The sequence below is a fragment of the Dermacentor albipictus genome, chromosome 3, assembly GCF_038994185.2.
Source record: "Dermacentor albipictus isolate Rhodes 1998 colony chromosome 3, USDA_Dalb.pri_finalv2, whole genome shotgun sequence".
Lineage (NCBI taxonomy): Eukaryota > Metazoa > Arthropoda > Arachnida > Ixodida > Ixodidae > Dermacentor > Dermacentor albipictus.
Window position 1 is genome coordinate 170,060,510 of NC_091823.1, and position 23,972 is coordinate 170,084,481.

General features: G+C 46.5%; 1 long non-coding RNA gene across 1 annotated transcript; it reads left to right on the top strand.

Annotated features, from left to right (window-relative positions):
- Window positions 1-15,319: 15,319 nt before the first annotated feature.
- On the top strand, window positions 15,320-16,092 carry LOC135897756 (uncharacterized). The gene is made up of 5 exons (XR_011512538.1): window positions 15,320-15,379; window positions 15,450-15,503; window positions 15,620-15,691; window positions 15,834-15,899; window positions 16,020-16,092. It is a non-coding gene; the product is annotated as an uncharacterized lncRNA (long non-coding RNA).
- The last annotated feature ends 7,880 nt before the right edge of the window (window positions 16,093-23,972 follow it).

A 23,972-nucleotide genomic window follows, 5' to 3' on the forward strand; every position in this document is an offset into this window, starting at 1 on the left:
GCCTTAAATATGATTGAAGAGGACTTCATTCTCTTGCCATTTTTGCAAATGGGACGGACAGCTGACTTCTCAGAGCGCTGGATAATGATCGACAATGCGTGCGGTTATCTTCATGCCAACACTTCGTCCGTTTATCAGGCACACCACCGATGGGCTTTAAAGAAAGAGGGTTAAGTTAAGCACATAAAACTTAACGTAAACACCGTGGACCTTCCACTTGGCCTCATAGGAGCTACGTACACGCCATCCATGAAGTCGGGCATCTACGTGGTTACAGCGTGGTTCACAAAAGCCATTGGCGACATTGCCGGAGAGCACTGTGAATGTGTGGCCGGATGAGTGCTTTAAGCCTGTCGCATTCCCCGAACTCTTAGTTGTTGCATGGAACAACAGATGTACGCGTTCTAGCTTGCAAATTTGATATTCATCTCGTGCTGTTTCGCCAAACTGCCGTGTTGCATGCTTGTGGTTTACGAAGCCGTATCCCAGATTTCGCATGCGCTATATGTACGCGGTAGGTTATTCAGTCTGTTTTTGCGAGCGCTAAGGCCTCAAAGCTTACGCCAACCTATTTTATTATACGTTATATTAGCTTAAATATGGGCAGCGCGTGCATCCGCAGGCCAATACGCACCCGCTCACTCGCGAATACTCATCAAGGCAGATAGTTTGACGAATTGGTTCAAAGTCATGTTGGAAGAGAGCGCAACACAACTGACATGTACGGAAAAAAAGAAGACGAGCGCAGACTCACAAATGACATGACGTACATAGACTGGCCGCATCTGTTTGCGCCGTTCTTCACAAATCGCCTAATCGTACTCGCATATACTCAGGGTCACTCAGTGACGAGCGCGAAGGAAAACTACATTCTTTATATTTTACAGCCTCAGCAAGCCCTGCCAGCACGTCGCTGGACTTCTGTTCAGCGTTGCAGAACTGGCAGGAGATGACAAGGGAATAGAAGTCGCCTGCATAAGCCACAGATCCTAGAATGCACTGTTAGCTGCCACGGCGTGCCGTCCGGGTTCGACCGCTTCACCGCTGCCGTCCACAAACTTCTCCACATTAACCTTCGCGGGCGGAAATTTGAAGAAATTACTATGTCCATTTTCATAATAACAGCTCGTGCAGCCGAAAGCGACTCAGTTGGCCGGCATGTCACGCCCGAGCAGCGCAGTTTGCTTTCCAACCACGGAGACGGCGCTCACGAAGCGCCGCCCCGCGGCCGGTTTTGGCGCATGCGCAGTCGTACTTCTGCAAGTGGTCAATTTCATCAGCCCACCTAGTTTTCTGCCATCCTAGACTGCGCTTCCCTTCTCTTGGCACCCGTTTTGTTATTCTGATGGTCCACCGGTTGTCTACCTTACGCATTACATGGCCTGCCCAGCTCCATTTCTTCCTCTTAATGTCAACTAGAATATTGGCTATCCCCGTTTGTTCTTTGATCCCCACAGCTGTCTTACGGCATCTTAATGTTACCTTATAACAATTTTCGTTCCATCGCTCTTTGCGCGGTCCTTAACTTGTTCTCGAGCTTCTTGGTTAACCTCCGAGCTTCTGCCCCATATGTTAGCAGCGGTTGAACACAATGACTGCACACTTTTCTTTTCACCGACAGTGGTAATATCCCAGTCAATATTTGGTAATGCTTTCCGTATTCACTACAACAACATGTAAGTTTGCTTCCCATGTTCAGGGTACCCAGTGGGTAATTGACCCAGATAAACGTACTCCTGTACAGATTATAGAGGCTGATTGGCAATCCTGAATTATTGTTCCCTTGCCAGGCTATTGAACATTATCTTTGTCATCTCCATATTAATCTTCAGTGACACTGTTACACTTTGTCGGTTAAGGTCCTCAATAATTTGTTGTAACTCGTCCCCAGTGCTGCTAAACAGGACAATATCACAGGCAAGCCGAAGGTCGCTCAGGTACTCGTCGTTCATCCTCAGTACTAAGCCTTCTCAGTCTAACAGCTTGAATACTTCTAAGCATACAGTGAATAGTATTGGAGAGATTGTGTCTCCTTGCATGACTCCTTTTTTGGTAGGTAACTTGCTACTTTTTTTAGGAGAACCAAGGTAGCTGTGCAATCTTTGTAGATATTTACCAGAATATTCAAATATGCTTACTGTACGTCTTGATTACGCAATACCTCTATGACTGCTGGTATCTATACGGAATCAAATGCTTTTTTATAATCTATGAAAGTCATATAGGGAGGTTGATTGTACGCAGCAGATTTGTCGATTACCTGATTGATTACATGGACGGGATCCATTGTACAACATCCCTTCCTGAAGCCAGCCTGTTCCCTTGGCTGAATAAATCAAGTGTTGCCCTGATTCTATTGGAAATTATCTTGGTGTATATATTATACAATACTGAAAGCAAGGTAACGGGCCTTCAGTTTTTAAATTCTTTAACGTCTCCCTTCTTATGGAATAATGTTAACATTCTCCCAGCTCTCTGGTACTCTTGAAATAGTGAGACATTGCGTACAAAGGGCTGCACGCTTTTCAAGCATGATATCCCTTCCATCTTTGATTAAATCGACTGACTGAATGAATGAATTCTGCGATTCTGCGGGCCAGAACAACGATCTGATTATGAGGCACGCTGTAGTGTGGGACTCCGGATTAATTTTGACTACCGGAGGATCTTTAACGTGCCCCAAATGAACGGGACACGGGCCTTCTTGTATTTCGCCCCCATCTGAATGCGGCCGCCGCGGCTGGGATTTGATCCCGCGACCTCGTGCTTAGCAGCGCAACAGCGTAGCCACCGCGGCGGAATGATCAAATCGACTGTCCGCCCGTCTTTCCCTGCCACTTTTCCCGGGGACATGTCTGGCAAGGCCCCTTTAACTTCATCGCAAGTTATGGAAGAAGTCTCGGCACCATGGGCATCGCTACATCGAATGAAGGTGGCGTGGCTGCTCTGGGTACTGTACAGGTCAGCATAGAATTATTCTGCCGCTTGGGCTATATCCTCGATATTGCTGATGACCCTCCTCTGCTTATCTTTCAGTGCATACATCTTGCCTTTTCATGTGTCAAGCTTTCTCATTGATTTCATGCTGCGGCAATTTTTACTGCTTCCCCAATCTTTAAATCCCACGTCATAATTTCGAATATCCCCTACTTTCTTATTATGGATCAGTTTTGACAGTTCGGCGAATTCTATCTGATCTCTTGAGTCAGGCACTTTCAAGCTTTGTCGTTTCTTTAGTAGACCCTTCGTTACTTGGGAGACCTTACCTACTGGTGGCCTTGGTGTCTGACTTTCCACTTGAATTGCTGCTTCTGAAATGAGCCTAGTTACGGTTTCATTAATTACCTCTATGTTATCTTCATCTTCCCGTTCTAAAGCTGCACATGTGTTAGCGAACACCAGCATGAATTCGTCAGCTTACTGCGTCTCGGTTAGCCTGCTTCTTCTTGACTAATTTTACACTTTCTCTCTTCAAGTTGAGAGAAAAGCTATAACCTCACTAACCGATGGTCACTGCCCTTTACCCTACCTAACTCTTCTACGTCCTGCGCTGTGCTGGGGTCGGCAAAGAGTATGCAATCTATTTCATATCTTCTTTGTCCATTAGGGCTTTTCCGGGTAGTATGAAATCTATTTCACATATTGTTTGTCCATTAGGGCTTTTCCGGGTCCACGGAATAGGCGAACGCAAATTTCTTCGTGTCGCTTTCGCGTTCGCTCTGCTTTGCATACTCCTCGCTGTGGAGTCACTCTGGAGACACAAGAACCACGTTCACGTTCGATGAGCGGGACAAAATTGCCATAAACGTTGAGCAGCGTTGTTCCAGCACATCTTTCGAGTCGAGGTATGTAAACCTCTCTTAACTAGAAGAATGGCGCACTGAAAAGAGAGAGAGAGAGAGAACACTTAACCGAGGAAGCATGAAATAAGCAAACAGAAGACTGGGCAATGGAATAAAAAAAAAGTTACAGTCAGCGACAAGCATGGTACTGTGATCAATGTGAAATTTTTGCAACATATTGCACATTCGTGAGCCTTATAACTCCTGGTGAACCTTAATTTGAGTGTGATAGATTCTACCTACTAAGGCACGGTGAGCTCTCTCACGCGCGACCATTGCTGTTCGGATTACCGCGCGGAGCTACGCACCTCTGGACGCCGCGCGCACGGCTACATTTGGCTCCGATTGCCTCACGAGTGGCTTGACTGAGCAATGACTTCTTTCCTCTACACAACGACACCATTGTAAGGTGCGTGGGTAGCGTGGTTGCAAAGATATAAGCGGTGATGCTGTAACATGTTTTCGTTGCATCAATTTTATCGAGCGACCCCCTCTGACCGTTCTTAAAGGGACACTAAAGTGAAAAATGATTTCTTCTGCATCAGTAAGTTAGCATTCTACAACACCAAAAACACCATTCTTACAATGCTAAGACGTTTGGTAAGCCAGAAAAAGCGCAGGAACCAAATACGGGTGGCGACGCCTACTTAAGTTCCCGCATCTGGGGGCTGTGACGTCTTGGATTTTTATGGCACCTTCTAGGGCCTGATAATTATATATAGCGGTACAGATTGACTACAGTGTGTTCTAAAGGAACGAAATACTAACCATGGCAAGTTTCGGGAACCTTTATTCAGCCAACATGGCCCAAATGCGAAAACATACTTTGGAATCCCTGACGTCACGCTGGCGTACCGGCGCTGGGGTTTCGGCGCGAAATTCAAATACTGATACTTGGACCTTCATTTTATCATCTGATAAACTATTTTTTTAATGACTGCCTGCAGGGATCTCAAACAATGCTTCATTAGTCTAAACTGATTTATTGTTTTGCTTTAGTGTCCCTTTAAAGACGTTTAAAACGCAACCGCTATACATACGCCTTGTTACTGGGCTCAGCAAGTGTCCCAGATTAGCAGACTATGAGATGCAAACGATGTTTCCGTGGACGTAAACGCATACGCCGTGCAGCGTCATCGATGAAGTGCAACCAGGCACGGCTGACATCATAGAAACAATAAATGAAGAAAGCCTCGGGAGTGCTTTTGCAGGCTCATGGTTACGGTGAGGACGCTATATATATATATATATATATATATATATATATATATATATATATATATATATATATATATATATATATATATATATATATATATATATATATATATATATATATTGACACGTGTACTTATCTTTATCGGGCAACCACGTTTCGCCGCCTAACAAACGTAATCGCACAGCGTGGGACGCACCTGCATGTATCCGAAGTTTCTGGAAAGTTATCGATGCTTCTATCCGATGTATGTTGTCGCCGAACCTTATGTTATCTGATTTCGTCACCTGACGCGAATGGTGTAGAACTTTGTGGAAGGCACGCGGGTCCGAACGATTAGTCTGGAACATCCGACGACTGCTCTATAAAAGCCGACGCGCTTGACCCGCTCATCAGATTTTCGACAATCGCCGAGCGTGTTCTATAAGTGTAGCCTGTTTTGTGGGCACAGGTTCGCCCAATAAAAGTTAGTTTTGTCGTTCACAGTATTGCTACTGTGTTCCTTGACGTCACGACCACGTGACAATATATATATATATATATATATATATATATATATATATATATATATATATATCCAGGTGATACAAGAAGCAGTGCACTGAATACTATTTCAGCAGACTATGAAAAATGGCGGCTTTTGCTACAACGCGCCAATTTGCACGGCGCCGCCAAGCAATAATTCCATTCCACGTTTGCTTAATAGCGCAAAAGGAAATATTTTGCGCCATGCAAATATTCTGGTTTCTCTCATTGTTTTAAATGCTCGTTCGCTTATTATTTTTGTCATGAACATTTCGGTGCACCAGAAATAGCAGATATTGAGATTTGTGGATCACTTCCGATGAAACGGACAGATTCTCACGATCCCTTCGTCTTAATGGGGGTCTACCGTATGCTACGAGACTTGCAGTGAAATTTGTTTACTGAATTGTAGATTACGTCGAACAGTCCCGCAGCCACCTTTCGGTGCAGTTCGAGTGAAGCCCAGACCGTAATACAGGGATCAAGTTACAAAGGCTTCGCATGGTGTCGCCAAGGTAAAGGGAGCAGAATAATATAGAATCGCGGTGGACCTGCTAGAGAAGCAAATATATGCAGGGACTTTCTTCTTCGTGATTTGGGAGAGGGAAAGTACGCCTAATTCTGCAGCCCATATGGGAGCACGGCGCAGCGTACTGGGGATGGGGGCGGGGGATGAAAGATAAGGAGATAGAGTGGAAAAGGGAGAGTAGGTATCCGGCAGCCTACGTCAGCATCATCCAGGGGCGATGGCCGGCGAGCGAGGCAGAGGCCCATGAGAGACCGAAGTCTAGTGGTGGTCTAGGAGCCCGTTTGTGCACACATATTCAAGCAGACTTGCCAGTGCTGGACGGTGGTAGCGGGCCGGGAAGAACATGTGTGTTTCTGAGATAGCCGGGAGTCCATACCATCGGCAGGTGGCAGAGACTTGAGCGCGCTCCTGGGCTAATGCAGGACAGATGCAGAGTAGGTGCTCGAGGGTTTCGGCGTCACCGCACCTCTTAGATTCTGCAGCCCATCAGGGAGCACGGCGCAGCGTCGTAGGGGGAGGGGGAGTAGGAGGTAAAGAGGTGAGAATGGTTCAGGGAGCTCGTCCGCACATGGGTAGGCAGCAGAGGTGGCAAGGACCAGCAAGGGCAGGTGCGCTCGCTAGTATGCTACAATCCCACTCACCTCCACGAACTCCACAAGGCTCTGTAGTGCGGCGAGATGCGAGCGGGGTAAGAACAGCAGGTCGGAGAGTGAGCCAGTAGGAAGGCCCTGCAGTCTATAGCCTCGGGTGACCCTCGAACTTTCCTGTGCTAGGGCTGGACAGGCGCAGAGGAGGTGTTCGAGGGTGTCGGGATCGCCGCATCGTCGGCAAGAGGGGGAGGCGCGTCGCCCTTTGGCATGAAGTCTGGCTGCTGTCCATATGCAGTAAGTCCGCACTCGCAGCAGGGTGGCCCTATCTCGCCTGGTGAGGCCAGACTCGAGGAGTAGCTTGGGTCCCTTGCCATTTGCCACCCTCGGGTCTGGGTGAATTGCCCGTAGGAGCTGCTTCAGTCGTGGCCTCGAGTAGCCTGAAGCCGCCACTGCTCGAGTGAATGTGACTCCTGAGTGGTGAGCAGCTTTGGCGAGGGTGTCCGCCTCCTCATTACTAGCTATGGCCACATGGGAGGGCAGCCAGTGCAAGGAGACGGACACTCCGGAGGAGGCGAGCGCCGAGAACTGCGCGGCCAGGAGGGTCCCCGTCATTCCAGCTCGATGACAGTTGGAGAGGGACTGCAGCGCCGGTTTACTGTCGCATGGCACAGCGACTGGTTGTGCAGGTGGGTCCTCAGCCAGGAGATCAGCGGACAGGTCAAGCCCCGCCAGTTCCGCCGCTGTTGAACTCGCTGGGAACGCGAGGTATACGGCATTGCCTGCTGGTGTCCGATGCTTTGTAGCCCCACCGAGGGAGAGGTGGATCTCTGGTTGCCGGTGGTGGTGAGGCAACCGCCACTGGTGGGTGTGTGACCATCTGCTCGTAGAGAAGGCAGAACCCTCCCATCCGTGAGGATGGTAGGCTGCAAAGCCGTTCTAGGACGGTCTTGCCATCAAGTGTCCGGTACAGCCAGGTCCACATGTCCCAGCGCTCGCTGGAGCATTCGGAGAAAGGCCACTCGTTGGCCTCGGCGAGTGTTGCTGCTACTGGGAAATACTTGGGGAGCCCCAGGATGGCCCTCACGGCACCCCTGTGCCGTCCCTCCAGTTGGCGTTTCCTGACTGGAGACAGGTTCACTAGTGGGAAGGCGTAGATGAAAGCAGATGTTGCTGCGGCCTGGTTGAGCCGCAGTGCCCAAACAGTGGTGCATCCACGGCCATGCTACTGTAGCTTGCTTATTGGCCCCTGTACTCGGCGCGCTTCGTCCTGGCCACCTTGGCAGCTGGAATCCAGGTAAGCCGGTGGTCGATGGTAAGCCCCGAGTACGTGGCCACCGGCTTTCATGGTAGTGCTTTGGCGCCAACCTTCAGCTGCCTGATGTGCAGACGGGCCGAGGCCAGCGGGTGAATCAGGGGGGCCTCCGTCTTGGCGGCAGAGACCTTGAGCCCAATGCCTCCTATGTAAGAGACCACCGCACCCATGGCCCCCTGCAGCGACCTCCTGATGCCCGGGATCGACCTGCTCGGTCCCCGCATCCATAGTGCCACATCGTCCGCATAAATGGAACAGCGGGCCGGGAATCGGGCGGCGGCTGGGAGTGAGGCCGGCAATCCGTCAGAGCCATGTTGAAAAGGAGGAGGCTGAGCACACTGACCCTTGTGGGACGCCTGCTGTGATGTCCCTAGGTTCGCTCAGCTCCCTTCCAACACGGACCCGGAATGTCCTTACCGTCAGGAATACGGTGACAGAGCCGCGGAGGCACCCGCTGATGCCGAGTCTGTCCATGGCAGCCTCGACGACTGTATGTGGCAGGCCATCAAAAGCACTCTCCACATCCAGCAGCAGCAGCAGCAGCATGTCCACGTTCCCGCAGCTCTTGGCATCCTCGAGAGTGGCGACGACGAACGCGATAGAGTCCGCCGTGCAGCGGTCGCGCCTGAAGCCCGACTGTTGCTCTGGGAAGAATTGCAGCTGCGCTGGAATCCACTCCAATCGCACCAGGGCCACCCTTTCCAGCACCTTGCAGGCTGCAGAGGTGAGTGAGACTGGCCTGTACGAAGACAGTGCTGTGGTGGGCTTCCGTGGCTTCAGGATCGGCGCTACCACTGCTGCTCGCCAACTCTCTGGTATGTCGCCTGAGCTCCAGATGCCGTTGTCCAGATCGCAGGAGGCAGAATACTGCAGTGCAGCAGCTGGTGGGGGTGTGGCCAGCAGTGCAGGTATTCCGGCAGCAAACCGGTTCGCCAAGAGCTGGGCCAGGGCAGCAGTGCTGATTCCCAGGTGTACGGCAACTGACAACGCCTGGCGTGTGGCTTGTGGAACCTTCAGCAGGCACTTCAGCAGGCGCCACGCACGGGTACCATCCTAGGTTCGGCTGATAAAAGAGCAGATGCCCTTCAAGCTTTGGCACTGGCGTTTCCGTGCGTGGCGTCTGCAGACGGCATCCACTCTGCGGTACTTAGTCCAAAGCTCCGACCGTGCAGTGCGCAGTGCCTGGCGCTCTGCTCGGCGCCGTTCCGCTTGCAGGGCCAGGTGCCTCAGATCCGGATGCATCTGGCCCACCTGTGCTGTCGTGCTGACAGTTGCGGCCCTGACGCTATTGACCATCAGCTGGAGGAAGTCTTTGCTAGATGTGTCCTGATTGCAGAGCCGTCTGAAGGCCCACCAGTCCACGATGTGGCACTCCCGACTCTTAGGTGTCTTGCCTTGGAATGGAGACAGCAGGAAAGGCAGGTGGTCAGACCCCGAGGTGCCAGGGAGTGGCGCCCAGGAGTACCGATAGCCCTCTGTGGCCACACTGATGTCAGTGGCCGAGCGGACAGCCCGGCCTGAGCGTGGGATGAACGTTGGAAGGCCGGTGTTCAGTATCTGCAGGCCCAGTTGCTGGAGGATGTCCATCGATCAGCTCTTTCCCTCGTGGGCAGCACCGCTTACTGTCCCAGGTCATGTGGTTAGCGTTGACTTCTCCGCAAAGCAGGAACTCCCTCCCCAGACGGTGGGCCAGCTGCCGCAGGCAAGAAGGATCCCATGGCTAGCCTGGCCTGATGTAGATACAGGCCATGGTGGTAACGGTACCCCCGAGGCGCACTCGAACAGCACAGCACTCGAGGGGACCGCTGACAAGGTCTGCCAGATCCACCTCCACCTGAAGGAGTTCCCTCTTCACGTACACAGCACAGCGAGGAACGCCCTGCTTATGGCTGTCGTCAAGGCAGGACAGTGCATGGCAATCCACCCGGGTACAGGAGGTTCGGCTGCTATAACCCACGTAGCCTGGAAGGCGCAGTTCCTCAGCAGCTACGTACACCTCTTGCAGAGCAAGCACATCATACTGTCTCTGCAGGAGATGTAGGGAGAGGTCCGCATGGCGCCGCCGCAGAGAGTTAGTGTTCCATTGAAGGACTCTAGGTCGGCGACGACCTTCATCCAATCTGCTACACTACACGTGAAGTGGGGGATATGGGAAAGAGAGAAAACAATGGTTTAACTTAAGCACGCGCACTATACAAGGCGCAGTGCGTCTACTGTCGGGCTGTCGTGTTCAGGTAAATGTCGAACAGCTTGCGCAGCTCTCTTGGGGCTGACGAGCCGTAGTGACGCCAGGCTCTCGGGACCTTCGCTAAAAGGCCGATCGTCCAGTCTACTCCGCGCATGCTGCAGGGTCTGGCGTTGTTTGTCGGCGTGTGAACAGTGGCACGTGAGATTATCAGTGGTCTCTGCTGCTCAGCCGTTACAATGCAGACAACTGTTTTCTTGGCTTAGTGAAGGCTACCACTCTGACTTACAGCTGACGCGACAGGTGTTGCGTCATATCGTGAACGTTTCGGTACATAGAAGTTGCATAAGCGATGGTTGGAGTTGCGCTGTGTTTCCCAAACAGCCAACGTGGTATTCGAGCAAAACGGTGAAGCTCTATTGCAGAATGCACTCTTCGTATAATAGTATAAAGGTTGTCGCGGCGTTCCAGCGTGGGCACATCGGGCAGCGTTATCGGCCTTGTGTTTACCAACAATGCCACGGCGTTCCTGCAGCCACTGAAGCATTGTGCATCACTAATGGCGGGTAATGTTGTTGATTTGGAAAACAAAGTGGTCGTATTTTTAGCATAGTAAATTTCGCAGGATTTCTTAGAACCACAGAGTATTGCTCATATGCAAGAGGGTTCTTTTCCAGCATCTTGCAGCAGCGCGAAGAGCGGCGAGTTCGGCTCCTGTGGATATCGCCATGTGTGAAGCCAAATGAATTTCACAAATGATCAATCAAGTTGAGACAACAAAGGCGCCTCTTACGTGTAAGCATGCATTCGGTTAACGTATAGTATGAAGTATACAAGAGCTCCAATGTGATGTGTTTTTAGGCCACTGAGGACCAACTATAACTTTTTTTCCCAACTCCTGGAACTACATGCTGTACAGGACGAGAAGAAAGGGAACCGAGGGGAACGATTCTTATTAATCATATCACAAAAAGCCCACAAAGACAACGTGAAAAAAATAGGGGAAATTACTTCTACTTACCAATTGAATTAAACAAATGACAAGCTAATGGAAATTAAAATGGATGAAAATACAACTGGCCGCAGGTGGGATAGCAAGCCACGTTTTCGCATTACGCGTATGATGCTTTTACCAATTGTGCTACCGCGGCGTCGTTTTCCCGGTACGTACAAGCACAACCAAGCAGACGGTGTTTTTGTTGGGGACGAGAAGCTCAATCACTTTAAGCGCTAGTTGGCCGCGGTTGCGGCTAACATTTATGCCTTAATACGAAACGCCCGATGAGCCAGCGACCCGCGCATCATTGATTATCACGTGGCCATCACTCCTCAATTTTCATATGCTGTAGTGGAACCCTCGTGAACACAGCTTATACGCCAAGCAGCCGCACTCTGTTCACTTGCGTCACTTGCGCGTTTTGAGCAATTTGTGTCAGTGCTCCCTCAAAGTTTCGTCGTGCAGAGTGCGCACAGGTAGTAACAAAAATGCTCAATGCCAGACGTGCGTGCCAGGAACTGCCAGAAGTGTCACGTACACTGACGCACACTGGAACGTCTCGCGTTGTTGTATTGTTATCGAGCAGTTAATGCGTGCGAGCCTTCCTTTTCTTCTACGCGTTTAACACCATTACCCAGACAACACCAAATGTCCTAAGGACGTCCCAAGCAAGTACTGAAGTCCCAAGTCCGAAAAAGGAAGTAATATGAATGTCCCATGGACTTAAGCGAACGGATGTCCAATAAACGTCCCAGAATAGTACATGAATGGGAATGGTACATATGTGCTTATTTCACGAATATTTTATGTGCCATCCCAGTACACGTGCGCGCTCAAATTAAACTTGCGTAACCCTGCACACATAATATGCATTATGCCGGTGAGAACACAAAACACACGTTGGTCGTTGGTCCCACATTTATGTATACATTAACCTTGCGCACTAAACCGGTTCAACTCCGATGGCGCACGAATGTAGTTCAACGTACACATTATTGGGGTTTGAAACCATCCGTGCTACAGACCTGCCTACTTACTTCCTACTTGACAAATTCTCGGAGAAGCGGCGAGCAGTTTCGGTTTCAGTTCTTTTTGAATTTATCTTTTACTCCATAACTAATTCCAAATAGCCAGGGAAAACACAATAAAACAAAAGCATTATTATTAGTATTTAAAATACCGAATAGCTTTTTTTTTACTTTTGCCCTTATTATATGTTGATTATATACGGCATGGCGGCTATGGCTTCTCTGTTGCCATGGTTTCGCGTTTTCTCCCGTGGTCTCCGTGTTCGCATCGGTCCTACATAGTTTCGGGGTTTCGCGCGCTTTCTCAAATTGTTTTTATAGATGGGCTCGTGGAGCAAGCCTGCGTTTCAATCGAAGGTAAGTGTTGTCATTTGCTAACTGTTTCTGATCAGTCTGGCCTGCGGACATACGTGTGATGGCCTTGTTTTTCACCTCCTTAGGTTACGTTTGGCAGGAAGCGCGCCATGGAAAACGAAGACGAAAGTAAGTTATCGTCGCATTTTTTATTCCTCCATGTTCGTAGCGTTAGTCTGCCGCTCTTAAAGTGCAGTCCAGTGCTATACTTTCAATGTCACTCGCGTAAACAACACGCACACATCAATTTACTGGCGATTGAGAATCTGAACGAAGAATACAAGCGAGCCGTAACGTCAGCATGGCTTCCATGTCTAGAGCGACTGCCTACCGTTGCGTCAGCCAAGCCGTGCAGGCCGATGTGCACGCAATATTGGCAGCTGCTGGCGAACATATTAACGCAAGGAATCTTCCTGCTGGTGTCGCTGGCACCTCCTTTCGGCCAGTGGAAGTTCGCGAATCACATCCGAACCTTTCGCTCGGCCAGGTTGCGAGGGGCAGCTATTGTGGCGGTGCGCAGGAATTTTGCAATGTGGACTAGTCTGGTGACAGCATACATAGCAGTCACAGTTTTCCCGTGGATTAAAACACGTTGGCGGGCTAGTTGGTTAGAATCCATGGTAGAGTGGTATAAGCGCGACTGTACGAGGACGTAGGAAGAAACAGACAGACACAGCGCTTCACTTTCAACTATAGATGTCATTTTCGCACGCATTGATAAATATATACTGTACGAGCGGAAACAAACGTAACAGCAAAAAAAGAACATTCAGTGGTGAATTTCGATAAACCGTACACGTGTGCAAGGCATGGGGAAAATATGTACTGTAGTGGTCACAAAGATAAACTGAGGAATCATATCTCCTTTTAAGATAGTGATACCGAAGGCTTGCTTACACACTTTTCCTCTAATTTTCCAATCTCGTAGGCCTCCACAATCTCCCTCGTCATCCTGCTATGAGCCCTATACAGAATGGAAGTATACTTTCAAACATGGGCTTGCAGGTATAATCTCGGCAGTGAATACCCAAATGACCCGAGATTGCCCTAGTGACGTTATATTGATGCTCTTTTCATCCCTCATTGATACCTTCTGAAACGTACCTTCTTCCGCATGAAAGTGGAATGGCATAGACAACGTTATGAGTACAGGTTACAAATTGTTTGCAATGTTGAGTAGAACATGCGTGCCTTTTGTTATTCAAGTTAACACAGAGAATAACAAAAGGCACGCATGCTCTACTGCCAGGATAGTCGTCCACCCTAAATTGTTTTGTCATTTATGCTGTGATAGCAATTAAACCGGTATCATACTCAACAGTTAATTAAACCTTTTTGTACACCTTTGCTTGGGGACCACTGGTCACACCATATTGAGTCTTCAGCCAGGCACACTTAAACTTGCTCTTCCTTTTACTTAGCTGTTCTATTTGAGTTCTGATCAACAAACAGTTTGTTGCCTGTGAATTTTATGGCTCTGGAGGATGTGAAATTTTACAACATGCTTAGTGCACCATTTTTGTAGATCTTCCATACCATGCCTCACTTTGAACGTCGGCTTCACGATCTGAGTCTGCAGGCTCAGGCCTTCACTTTATGCGCACTGTGGAGCATTGTGCTAATCTTTAACTTCACCTACAGCTCCTGACTTAGGAACTAGTTATTTTGACCTAACTTTCCATATACGTATCCAGCATGAGGATAAAATCCATTTTCTGAACTGGCAGTAATGACAGTATCTGCTTAAGGCTGTCAGATTGCTGGAAGCTTCATCCACAGGCTCAGCAAATTACAGTACCATATTACATTTCCTTCAAGGTTCCTAAGCTGGCCTTTTAAGACAGCCGCTCCAACATAAGAATTTCACTCTGCAAAGTTGTTATCAGACTGGTGCACAATGTTTGTAATGCAACTTTACAGGACTATGTAAACTAATTATTCTCCTGCAGCTTCTTAATTGTCTCACCAGCCGTGAAATAATGCCTATGTGTTGGCACATAGTGTTTTCTTTCTTTTTATGTGTATTTTGAGTTGAGATGAAGCATAACCAGTGGCCTCTTTCTGTTTCAGCTGTACTGTACAGACCAGCATCTATGCCATTCTAGAGAAGGCAGGTAGAAGCACAAGTGCCTGGTATGTCTTTACATATGTGATTGCGGTTTAATGTTGCTTTGTACCACACTTGTGCACTGGAGCACTGCATATTGTGATTAAGATGCATTGCACAGATCTTGGAAGAAAGGGTATATTCTGTACGTGTCCACTGTGTGGACACTTACCGAATACCCCCTTGCCCCACCATCCCAGCTTCTGCACCTTTTGTAAAAAATTTAAGACCACTTACAGGCTACTGAGGCATTTTTGAACGAATATCAGCGTAAGACATAACAGGACATGACACAAATGCTTTGTGTGTCATGCATGCAGTTTATTGCCACATTAAATGTTTTATGGTCTCAGCTAGTGTATTTAAATTTTTGTCTGCTTGTGCATTCTGCTATCAAAGAGAGTGTAAGCCATGCTGTCCTTGTTGTTTCAGATGCTTTGCACGGGTCTGTAGCTACTCACGCTGAAGCTCTAAGGTTATACACAGACTTGCAAACTCAAGGTTAGTCCCCTCTGTGATGTACATCTTTGTGCAGCTGTGATTCACTGTCCCTAGTATTAGTTTTTGTACATTTATTACACTATGGCCATGTGGAGCATAACCTATGGTCTGTTCTACATTCAGGTTCAGCTTACAGGCCAGTATCCACATCTTGCTGAAGCTACAAGGTCACGCACAAATCCACATGTGCTCGGTGTGTAATTCATATGCAATGTTATGTTCTTTATGCAGGTGGAGTTTAATACATGGCGTTCTTGTTTTAGGTGCTTTGCACAGGTCGGAAGCTGCTGGCTCATTCACGGAATTGCAAACTTGGGGTATGTCATTTATGGGATATGCATCATTATGTTGCTGTCTTTCATTGTTTCCACTTTATTATTTTTTGTACATTTATTAGCTATGGTCAAATGCCTGTGGTCTGTTTTATGTTGAGGCTCATCATACACACCAGTATCCACACCCCTTGCTGGAGCTACAAGGCCACACACGGAACCACATGTGCTTGGTGTGTCATTCTTATGTCGCATTGCTATGTTCGTTATGGTGCTGTAGTTTTTGATAGTTCTTTTAATGCAATTAGGATTCTTTGCCTACTTCAGGCAGTTTGAGCCTATCTATCTAACTATCCTCTTATGTCTTTGTTTCAGGTGATTTATGCAGGCCTGCTTCGACACATGCTGAAGTTGCCAGCTTCACAGAGTTGCAACCTCTTGGTATGTCCCGCATGCAATATAAATCTTTATGCTGGCTTTGTTCAGTGATTATAATATTTTTTTTACATTTAACGAACTGCAGTCAGGCAGAGCATAACCTGTGGTGTCGTTTATGTTCAGATTCATCGTACAGGCCGGTATCCACATATCCGATTGGAGCTACAAGGTGGCACGCAGATCCACAAGTGCTTGGTATGTCATCTACCTTCTATTAACCGTTATAGGTAATAGGCTTCAGTGATGGGTTTTAGTGTTGCTAAGGCGAAATTTTCAGTATTTTATCTGTGAAGACTGATTTGTCTTGCTTTCTCATTTAATATTTACTTGAGACAAGTTATTTTTTGTATTCTATATGTACCATTCGCATTCGTGATAGTCCATTAGCACTAACTTATATTGTTGTTCATTGTAACATATTGGAAACAGAAGGTGGTGCCCTTAGCACTAAATCAGCTTTGTTCTTTAGTTATCTTGCAGCTTCATGACAGAAAAATGGCAGAACCCATCTCATGATGACTGTCGATGTAATGTGATTAGCATTCAAGCAATATATCAGCACACCGCATTGCTGAAGCCACATTCATTTAAAAAATCTACAGTGGCCATTCTGAGACTATCCTTGCTTTGGCTATAGGCGACATATGGTGTCTCCGGTATCAGCTCACTTTGTTATAGCACTCACTTGGCGAGGTTGCCCGTGAGCATGACGGCATAACGAAGACTCTGTGACGAAGATGTAATGATAAAGTATGACGTCTGTGGAACAACGAAGGTATTATGACGACAACGCCATGGCGACAAGGAGATGGCAATTTTGAAACGATGACTATGGCATAATCACGACAATGTGATGACTACAGCATGAGGACAATGGGATGATGAAAGTGCATGGCGACGACTCTGATGAAGGTACGGAAACAACTGCATGACAACGATGGCGACGGCAATAAGATGACATGTTTGAAGTGATGACAACAGAAAACAGTGCGATGACAATGGTGTGCTGATAACGATGGGATTACGGTGACGTACTGTTGATGGCACAACGAGAGTCGGATGATGTTAGAATGGAGAAGGTGGAACGACCATTACGGCTTCACAACGGCAGTATGACAATGAAGTGTCCAATCATTCAGTCATGGAGATAGCCAACTTTTTTGTCGGTCAAGGCAACTGACCGCGGGCTGACACTAAAAATTTAATTCTGGCTTTTTACATGCCTCTAGCAAGATAAGATTATGAGCCAGGCACACCGTAATGGGGGACTCGAGAATAATTTGGACCACCTGGGGTTCTTCAGCATGCACCCAGTGCATGGCACATGAGCATGTTTGCATTCTGCCCCCATCAGAATGTGCATGCGACAGCCAGGAATTGAACCTGCGAGCTCAAGCTTCGCAGCACAACCCCATAGCCTCTAAGCCGCTGCAGCAAGAAGTGAGCTGACTCATGAAAGCCCTTTGCAATGCCCAGTGATCCATAGTTTCCTTGACCGAAATAGAAATTGGCTATCTCCGTGACAAAGAGATTAGATGCTCGTTTCGTTTTCATTAAAGACACGTCTGGTTTTTAGGTGCTTTTTTTTTAGTACCTTCTTTTTTGGTTTTCTAAACTGTATATATTGCGCTTGCAGAGTAGCAGCCAGTGCTTAGTCCTATTCTCTCTTTCTCGTCCCGTTCGTCACTCTGCTTTTCTATCATGAAGCCATACTAACAAGCACAGGTTCAGAATTTCTCGCAATATTGCTGGCTGTCCAGTCATTAATGTAACTGCTTTTTATTTTTCAGCTTGCATTCACATGTTCCCTGTTGAATGCTGTAGTGTAAATGATAAGCAGCAAGTTCTTAGAGCTCCGTCTCTTAAGCTTGTGTAATTGAACAGCATGTTTCTTTCACTTGTGCTATGTACCTGTGTAAATTGAAATGAAAACAGCAAAGTGCATAGCTTCTACACAGTTTGCCTCACCTAGCTTTCGCTTCACGATAGTGGTGTGAGCATGAGTATTCATTAGCCAACCCTATGGCTCAGCTATGCAGCATGTAATAAAAGCTTTTGTATGTTGCCACTGGCACACTACCTTTTGCCAATGTTATCATGATGGAGTGACACTGCCATGAGTCAGTGGTGCAGTTTATCGCTCCTTCCTCCTTTAGGAGCGTGCCCCATCATTCGAGCTATGACGGTTGCTAGCGTGGACGCGGTGACTTAGAAAAGCACTTGTCCGTGGTGTGGCTGCAACGTTGCACAAACCGTGAATCCTAACTCGCACTGTTATCACAAGGCCAGTGCTAGGTGACGAAAACTATAAAGAAGGCAGGTGTTCTGCTGTTTATGTTCCAATTATGGCTGATAGTATGTTTAGTAGTGCTCATCACTGTTGCCTTTTTCCAATTGTTGCCGCATCAACTACCATATGTACATGAAAATAGGTTGACTACTGACATACTTGACCCCTATAAAGTAAACTCAGAAAAAATTCTAAAATATGATTTGAATATAGGTAGACCTATATCTTTCTAGAAAAAATGAAACACTTTGACCATGACACACCTTTATTTACCGCTCGGCTACTAAAGCTCGTTAGTTGATGCCACAAGCTGTAACCTCGTCTGAACTGGCAGAGAAGACAACCTCGCTAGATGCTTCGCAGGCATCTTTGGCATACCGAATGACGTTCGTGCACCGTTGAGCGCATTAAATATGCAGCATTCTTTAAAGCCAGTCTTAATAGTCTCCAGACTGGCCTTACGGCAGGCGTAATGGTGGAACTCAGCTTGGTACTCTGGCTAGCTGTGTTCACAAATATGGTCGATAGCTAATTTTGGGTAACAGTTTCGAAAAAAAATGTCTGCCTATATTCGAATAAATGCGGTAATTTTTCATCTTGCAACTAGCGCTGAAATGAAAATTTACATAATACTAATGCCATTAATTTTCTTCTATTTTTTTGTAGCCTTCATGGAAAGGGTCTCGCAGATACTTAATGGTATTAAGCAGACCCAGCAGGCCCATTCACAATACCTTAATGAGCTGCTCAGCAATGCCAACAGTGCATCTTTACAACCTTGTGACCTCCCTGATTTGCCTTTTTTGGATGCGACACATGCTCGACTTTGACAAAAAGCTTGAGACAGACAGACAAGCTCTACATCAGATGGTAAATTCTCTGCTTCGTCTATTCTTGTAATTTTGCCAATTTTATGGCTGTAAGCACGTTTTAATTAGTACTCCACTTCCTAATCATGTTGCTTGATGGCCTAGGCTCAGTGTGAAATTGCCTGTCTTGTAGTTAACTACAGTGGGCTGTAGTTACAAGACAGAAATTGATACTGATGTTACTTATGACACTAAGTCTCATTCATGACATGCTGTAGGATATTACATTAACTGTCTACGACAATTTTAAAGAATATGAGTAAAAGTGAAAGCCAGTTAGCACTTTTCTATTACCAAGAAATCATTTAGGTTGCAAAACTTTCCGTGTTAACTGAATCCCAATTTATCTTTATAGCTGTATTTTTTCTTGTTTCTTTTTAACTGAAGAAGCACTTGGTTGTCCAAGGAGGGGAGTCAACAAAACAGAAAACGACATGCATTCTACAGTCCCTCCTTAGCAGGAACGCGACAATAAGCTTCAATTGGTTTGGAACGAAGGGGAAAAAAATTCTCCGAGCTGAATCTATGCAAGCTAATGTGTGGTAAATTAGGTGTAGCAAGTTTGATATCACTTACTTCTTTTTAAATCTAGTGTCAAGCAGTATACTCACTGTATTGAGGCTGCTCTGACAGATTTGATACGTTATTGCCTAACTAGATGGATTTTCCATGGCAAAATATCTATAATGTACGACATTGTAACAGCTTATGACTTATACACCTATTATTCACGCTTTGCTAAGTTTAGTGCTGGTATTTAGTTTTGTCTCTTTAGTAGAGTATATACTGGTCCAAGTTTTTGTGTGGTGTGCAAAACTTATAGGAAGGATAATTTTGCTCATGCATGCAGGCACATTGACTAATGACATCAGACACCCAGATGCCACCCTAAAGGATCTCGAGAGGGCTGCCATGACTTGGTTCCGCCATGCTGCTGAGCGATTTGCTGCTCAACAAATATAATTTTTTAAATTTCGCTGTCAAATATGATCATGCTGAAGTCAGCTTGTTGCATATTATCTGCATGGCCTGTATGAACATATTTTTTCACTAGTGTTTCATCCTTTTTTGTTTTGTTTTTAATGTTACCGTTTGCCACATTCAGAGCCATCATTTTCTTAATGTGATGTTTCCTGTGCCTACCTGAAATTTTTGTTTCCTGAAACTTAATTTCTTTACTGGTGCACACAGCTTGCACTGCCTGCTTAACTCTCTTCTAGCAGTGTAGGATTAAGAGTTAAGAGAGCGGAACTAAGACTAATTAAATGCATCATTGGCGTAACTTGGAACACTGTTGTACAATGTTTGAAAAGTGCACCGCAATGTACACAAAACCACCTTAGCAAGTAAATACAACTTTGAATTCTGCTCTACTAGATGAGAGTTAAGCAGGCTGTGCACACCAGTAACAAAATTAGGTTCCAGGAAATCAACATTTCTCTTGGGCACAAGAAACAACACAGCAAAAGTTTATTTTAAACTTTGTATTAATAGGTCCTGTGAGGAGAATGTGATTTAATTACATATGTGTTCATCTTATTTATGGGAAGCGTTCAATAAAAATTAACATTTCAGTTCAACTAGCGTGAAATACTGTCTGACTTATAGTGCATTGTCCAACATGAAATTAGTGTCGTGTATTTGCAACAAAAATCCAAAAATACTAAATGTTTTAACAATTCATTTTTTCTGTCAGAGCATTTCTAAACATCAGCCATCTTCAGTGTACTCCAAGATTCGCTGCCTTATCGCATTACTTTTTCTATTATTTAATTCTGTTCTAGAACTGTTCCAGCATGATGGCCTTCAGCACGTTTGTCATTTGCAATTTTACCTTTTCCTTGTCCTAAAAACATCTTAAAGCTCTTGTTTCAGGCTTGGGATTGAAACACGGAGGGCAATATCCATTGTTGTCCATTTTATGTAGGGAACTTGCACACACCCTTTGCTGTGTAGCTGGATACGTGTGCTTCTGCCCCCTCAGCAATGTTTCCAGTGTTCTCACGATTTGGTAAACATAAAACAAAGAGGAAAACAACAGAACCACTGAAAGCCATAAACCTGCAGACTTGGGAAAAAAGCAGGAAAACGAGTGACTTGCATCTCGGGAAGAATACATTGAAGGTGACTGAAGTGAAAAATGTTCGAAAAAAATGTACAACTTTCAAAAAGACAATTCTTTTTATTTATAGGTACCTGCCTTTTAAATGCTGCATGCACCGGTAATTTTTAGGAACAGCGGATTATGTAAGATCCAAATGTGATCCCTGAATGTCCCGGAGAGCGCATCTAATGGACATCCTGTGGATATCCAAATATGATCCCAGAATGTCCCGGAAAGGACACATAATGGAAGATCCTATGGATGTCGTTTTTTGTCTCATTTGGGAGGATTTGGGGATTTGTATGGGACATCCCAGGGACATCCCACACCTCCCAAGCAGGACATCCCAGGGATATCCAAAGGACATCAGTGTGTTGTCTGGGTAGTGAACCCACGTGATCCGCTAGCACGCATATGCACAGCTGCATCGCAAGAAAGCGTCAGTGTCAAGTTCCGCGTGAGCGTTCGCCGAGGCGTTGTGACCAGCACGATGTTTCGGCGATGTTGCGTCAGATGGCGCAGCGGTCGCCATTAAGCTACCCTGCCCGGTGCGCTTGCAAACATTCGGCAAAAAAGTGTCCGTGATGTGAAATTTTGCAAAATGCCTCCATAGTTGGCAATCACTGAAAAATTATAGAGCCGGTAATTGCTCTTACAAACTTTCTACAGCCTCTATCGTCTATCGTTAGCTGCATCTGCAATGCCACAACGTATTTTATTTATTTATTTATTTATTTATTTATATGTTTTATTTATTTATTTATTTATATGTTTATTTATTTATTTATTTATTTATTTATTTATTTTACCTTCAGCGTTTCCACATTACAGAGGCAGGGGCGCATTATGCACCAAAATTGGAAAAACAGATGATACATTAACACTGAGGAGCATGAACAATCAACAATTTGTAAAAAAATGTACAGCTGATAAAAACTATAAAAAAAAGCGTAACAGCGTAAATTCAGTATATAAAAGAGAAAAACAAGCAAGCAAGTCAAAACAGAAGATAAACTTAAAGGGCCCCTGAAACGGTTCAGACAAATTTTGTAGATGCGTAGGGTACAGCTTAAGTAGAACATTCGCACCACAATTTAAGTGAAGCGTTGCGTATTAATGGAGCTACAAGCGATTAGAAGTTACCCTCCTCCCCAGCCATGCTTTTCCTCCTCAACTCGTTCGCCGAGCGAGCGGGGCTATTAGCTCCGCCTTCAATGGTCCTGCGTCACGATGCGACGTCACATCGTCCACTTCCGGTTGTTTTGAAGCCCGCCCCCGCCCGCGCGATACCTCTCCGCTAGCCGCTTGGCTGTCGACCCCAAGCGAGAGCTATCGAAGCAGCGTGCGTTGCGAGCATTCTGTCGTAGCGCCGAACGTGTCTGGTATTCCGTTAGCCACAGGCAAGCTGGTCATATCGGCAAATGACTGGAGGCATAAACTCAAGCTGATGAAGGAACTTTGGCGTAGACGTACGTGAGCGGCCTGATCGGTCTGCACGGTCCAGACACTTGTTGGCGCAGCGCTTAACCAGCCAAACAAAGCGCTAATATTGCTCTAACCAAGTGTGAAACATTTTAAACATTCATAAAAACAACGTGTTGATGATTACACTCCTGCGAAAAATACGCACCAACAGCAAAAAAGAATACGCTTCGTTGCTGCTACTGTGTATGGTTGAGCTCTATGCCACCAGGTGGCTGCACCGTGCAGACCATTCACCTTTGCCCTTCTGCTCATCTCGGCTCATCCCGTTACGGCACAGTCAAGCGGCCAGACCCTGTCCCCTTGCGCTTACGTTTGCCCTAATACGGGACTCGCGAAACGCTAGTGCGTTAGTAATCTTCCGGTGTAAAGTGACGGCTACAAACGTGCAAATCCTGGCACCGATCGGATAGCGGCAGTCCGATGCGCAGCAGCCAGTTCGCTCGTAGGCTTCCCTGCAGAGGGACACGATGGCGCAGCTTCACATATTGCCAGTCGCTACGTTTGCAGTCCACAAGGCAACAAAGTCGAATCATAGTGCTCGCGAAAAGACTGAGACCAACTCTGACCGCGGAGCTCTCGTCAAAATGGAGTACGTTGTAACACAAGCAGACGACACTTGCTGTGTGCCGGAAGTGCTTAAGTGAACTGAAAAATTGTTCTTGTGCATTCTCTTTCTGCTACTTTCTCTTTATAAAAACAAATTAACTAACATTCCAACTATTACGAAGATCATTTGTTTACCATAAAGTTGGAAAAATTATCGATCACGCGCCCTGGTCAGCCAATCGGATAGCTCGCCCCACTGACGTCATTTGGGTGATTTCGGTCATATGGGTAGGGGCGGCTTAAAATTCCGCCCAGCAGTGCGCTGCGATCGGCAGCGATGTGCATTTTAAAACCTTATAATAAATTACACGCTTTACGCAGAGCCCTTAGGTGTGTCAATTAATGATCAGAAAGACCTACTCTAACGACTCAGTACGCTTGTAGAAAATCGTCAAAAGCGTTTCAGGGTCCCTTTAAGTACAGATTAAAGAGCGCAATAAAGCAAAGTTAAAGACCTCTGAAAGCGCGATGTATCCGTGATGGCAGCAGCTGCTTCCGGCAGCCGATTCCATTCGGAGGTTGCTTGAGTCAAAAATGTATGCGAATAGGTCAGACTTCTGCAACGAGGTACATCGACTATATGTAGGTGGTGTTTTCTAGCCGACATTACAGGAGGGGATTTAACGAACTGTTCGCGAAAATTAGTCTTGTGATATTAAATTATGTGAAAAAGTGTGAGCCGGGCTACTTTACGCCGAATGCTTAGTTCTGGAAGGTTAAAG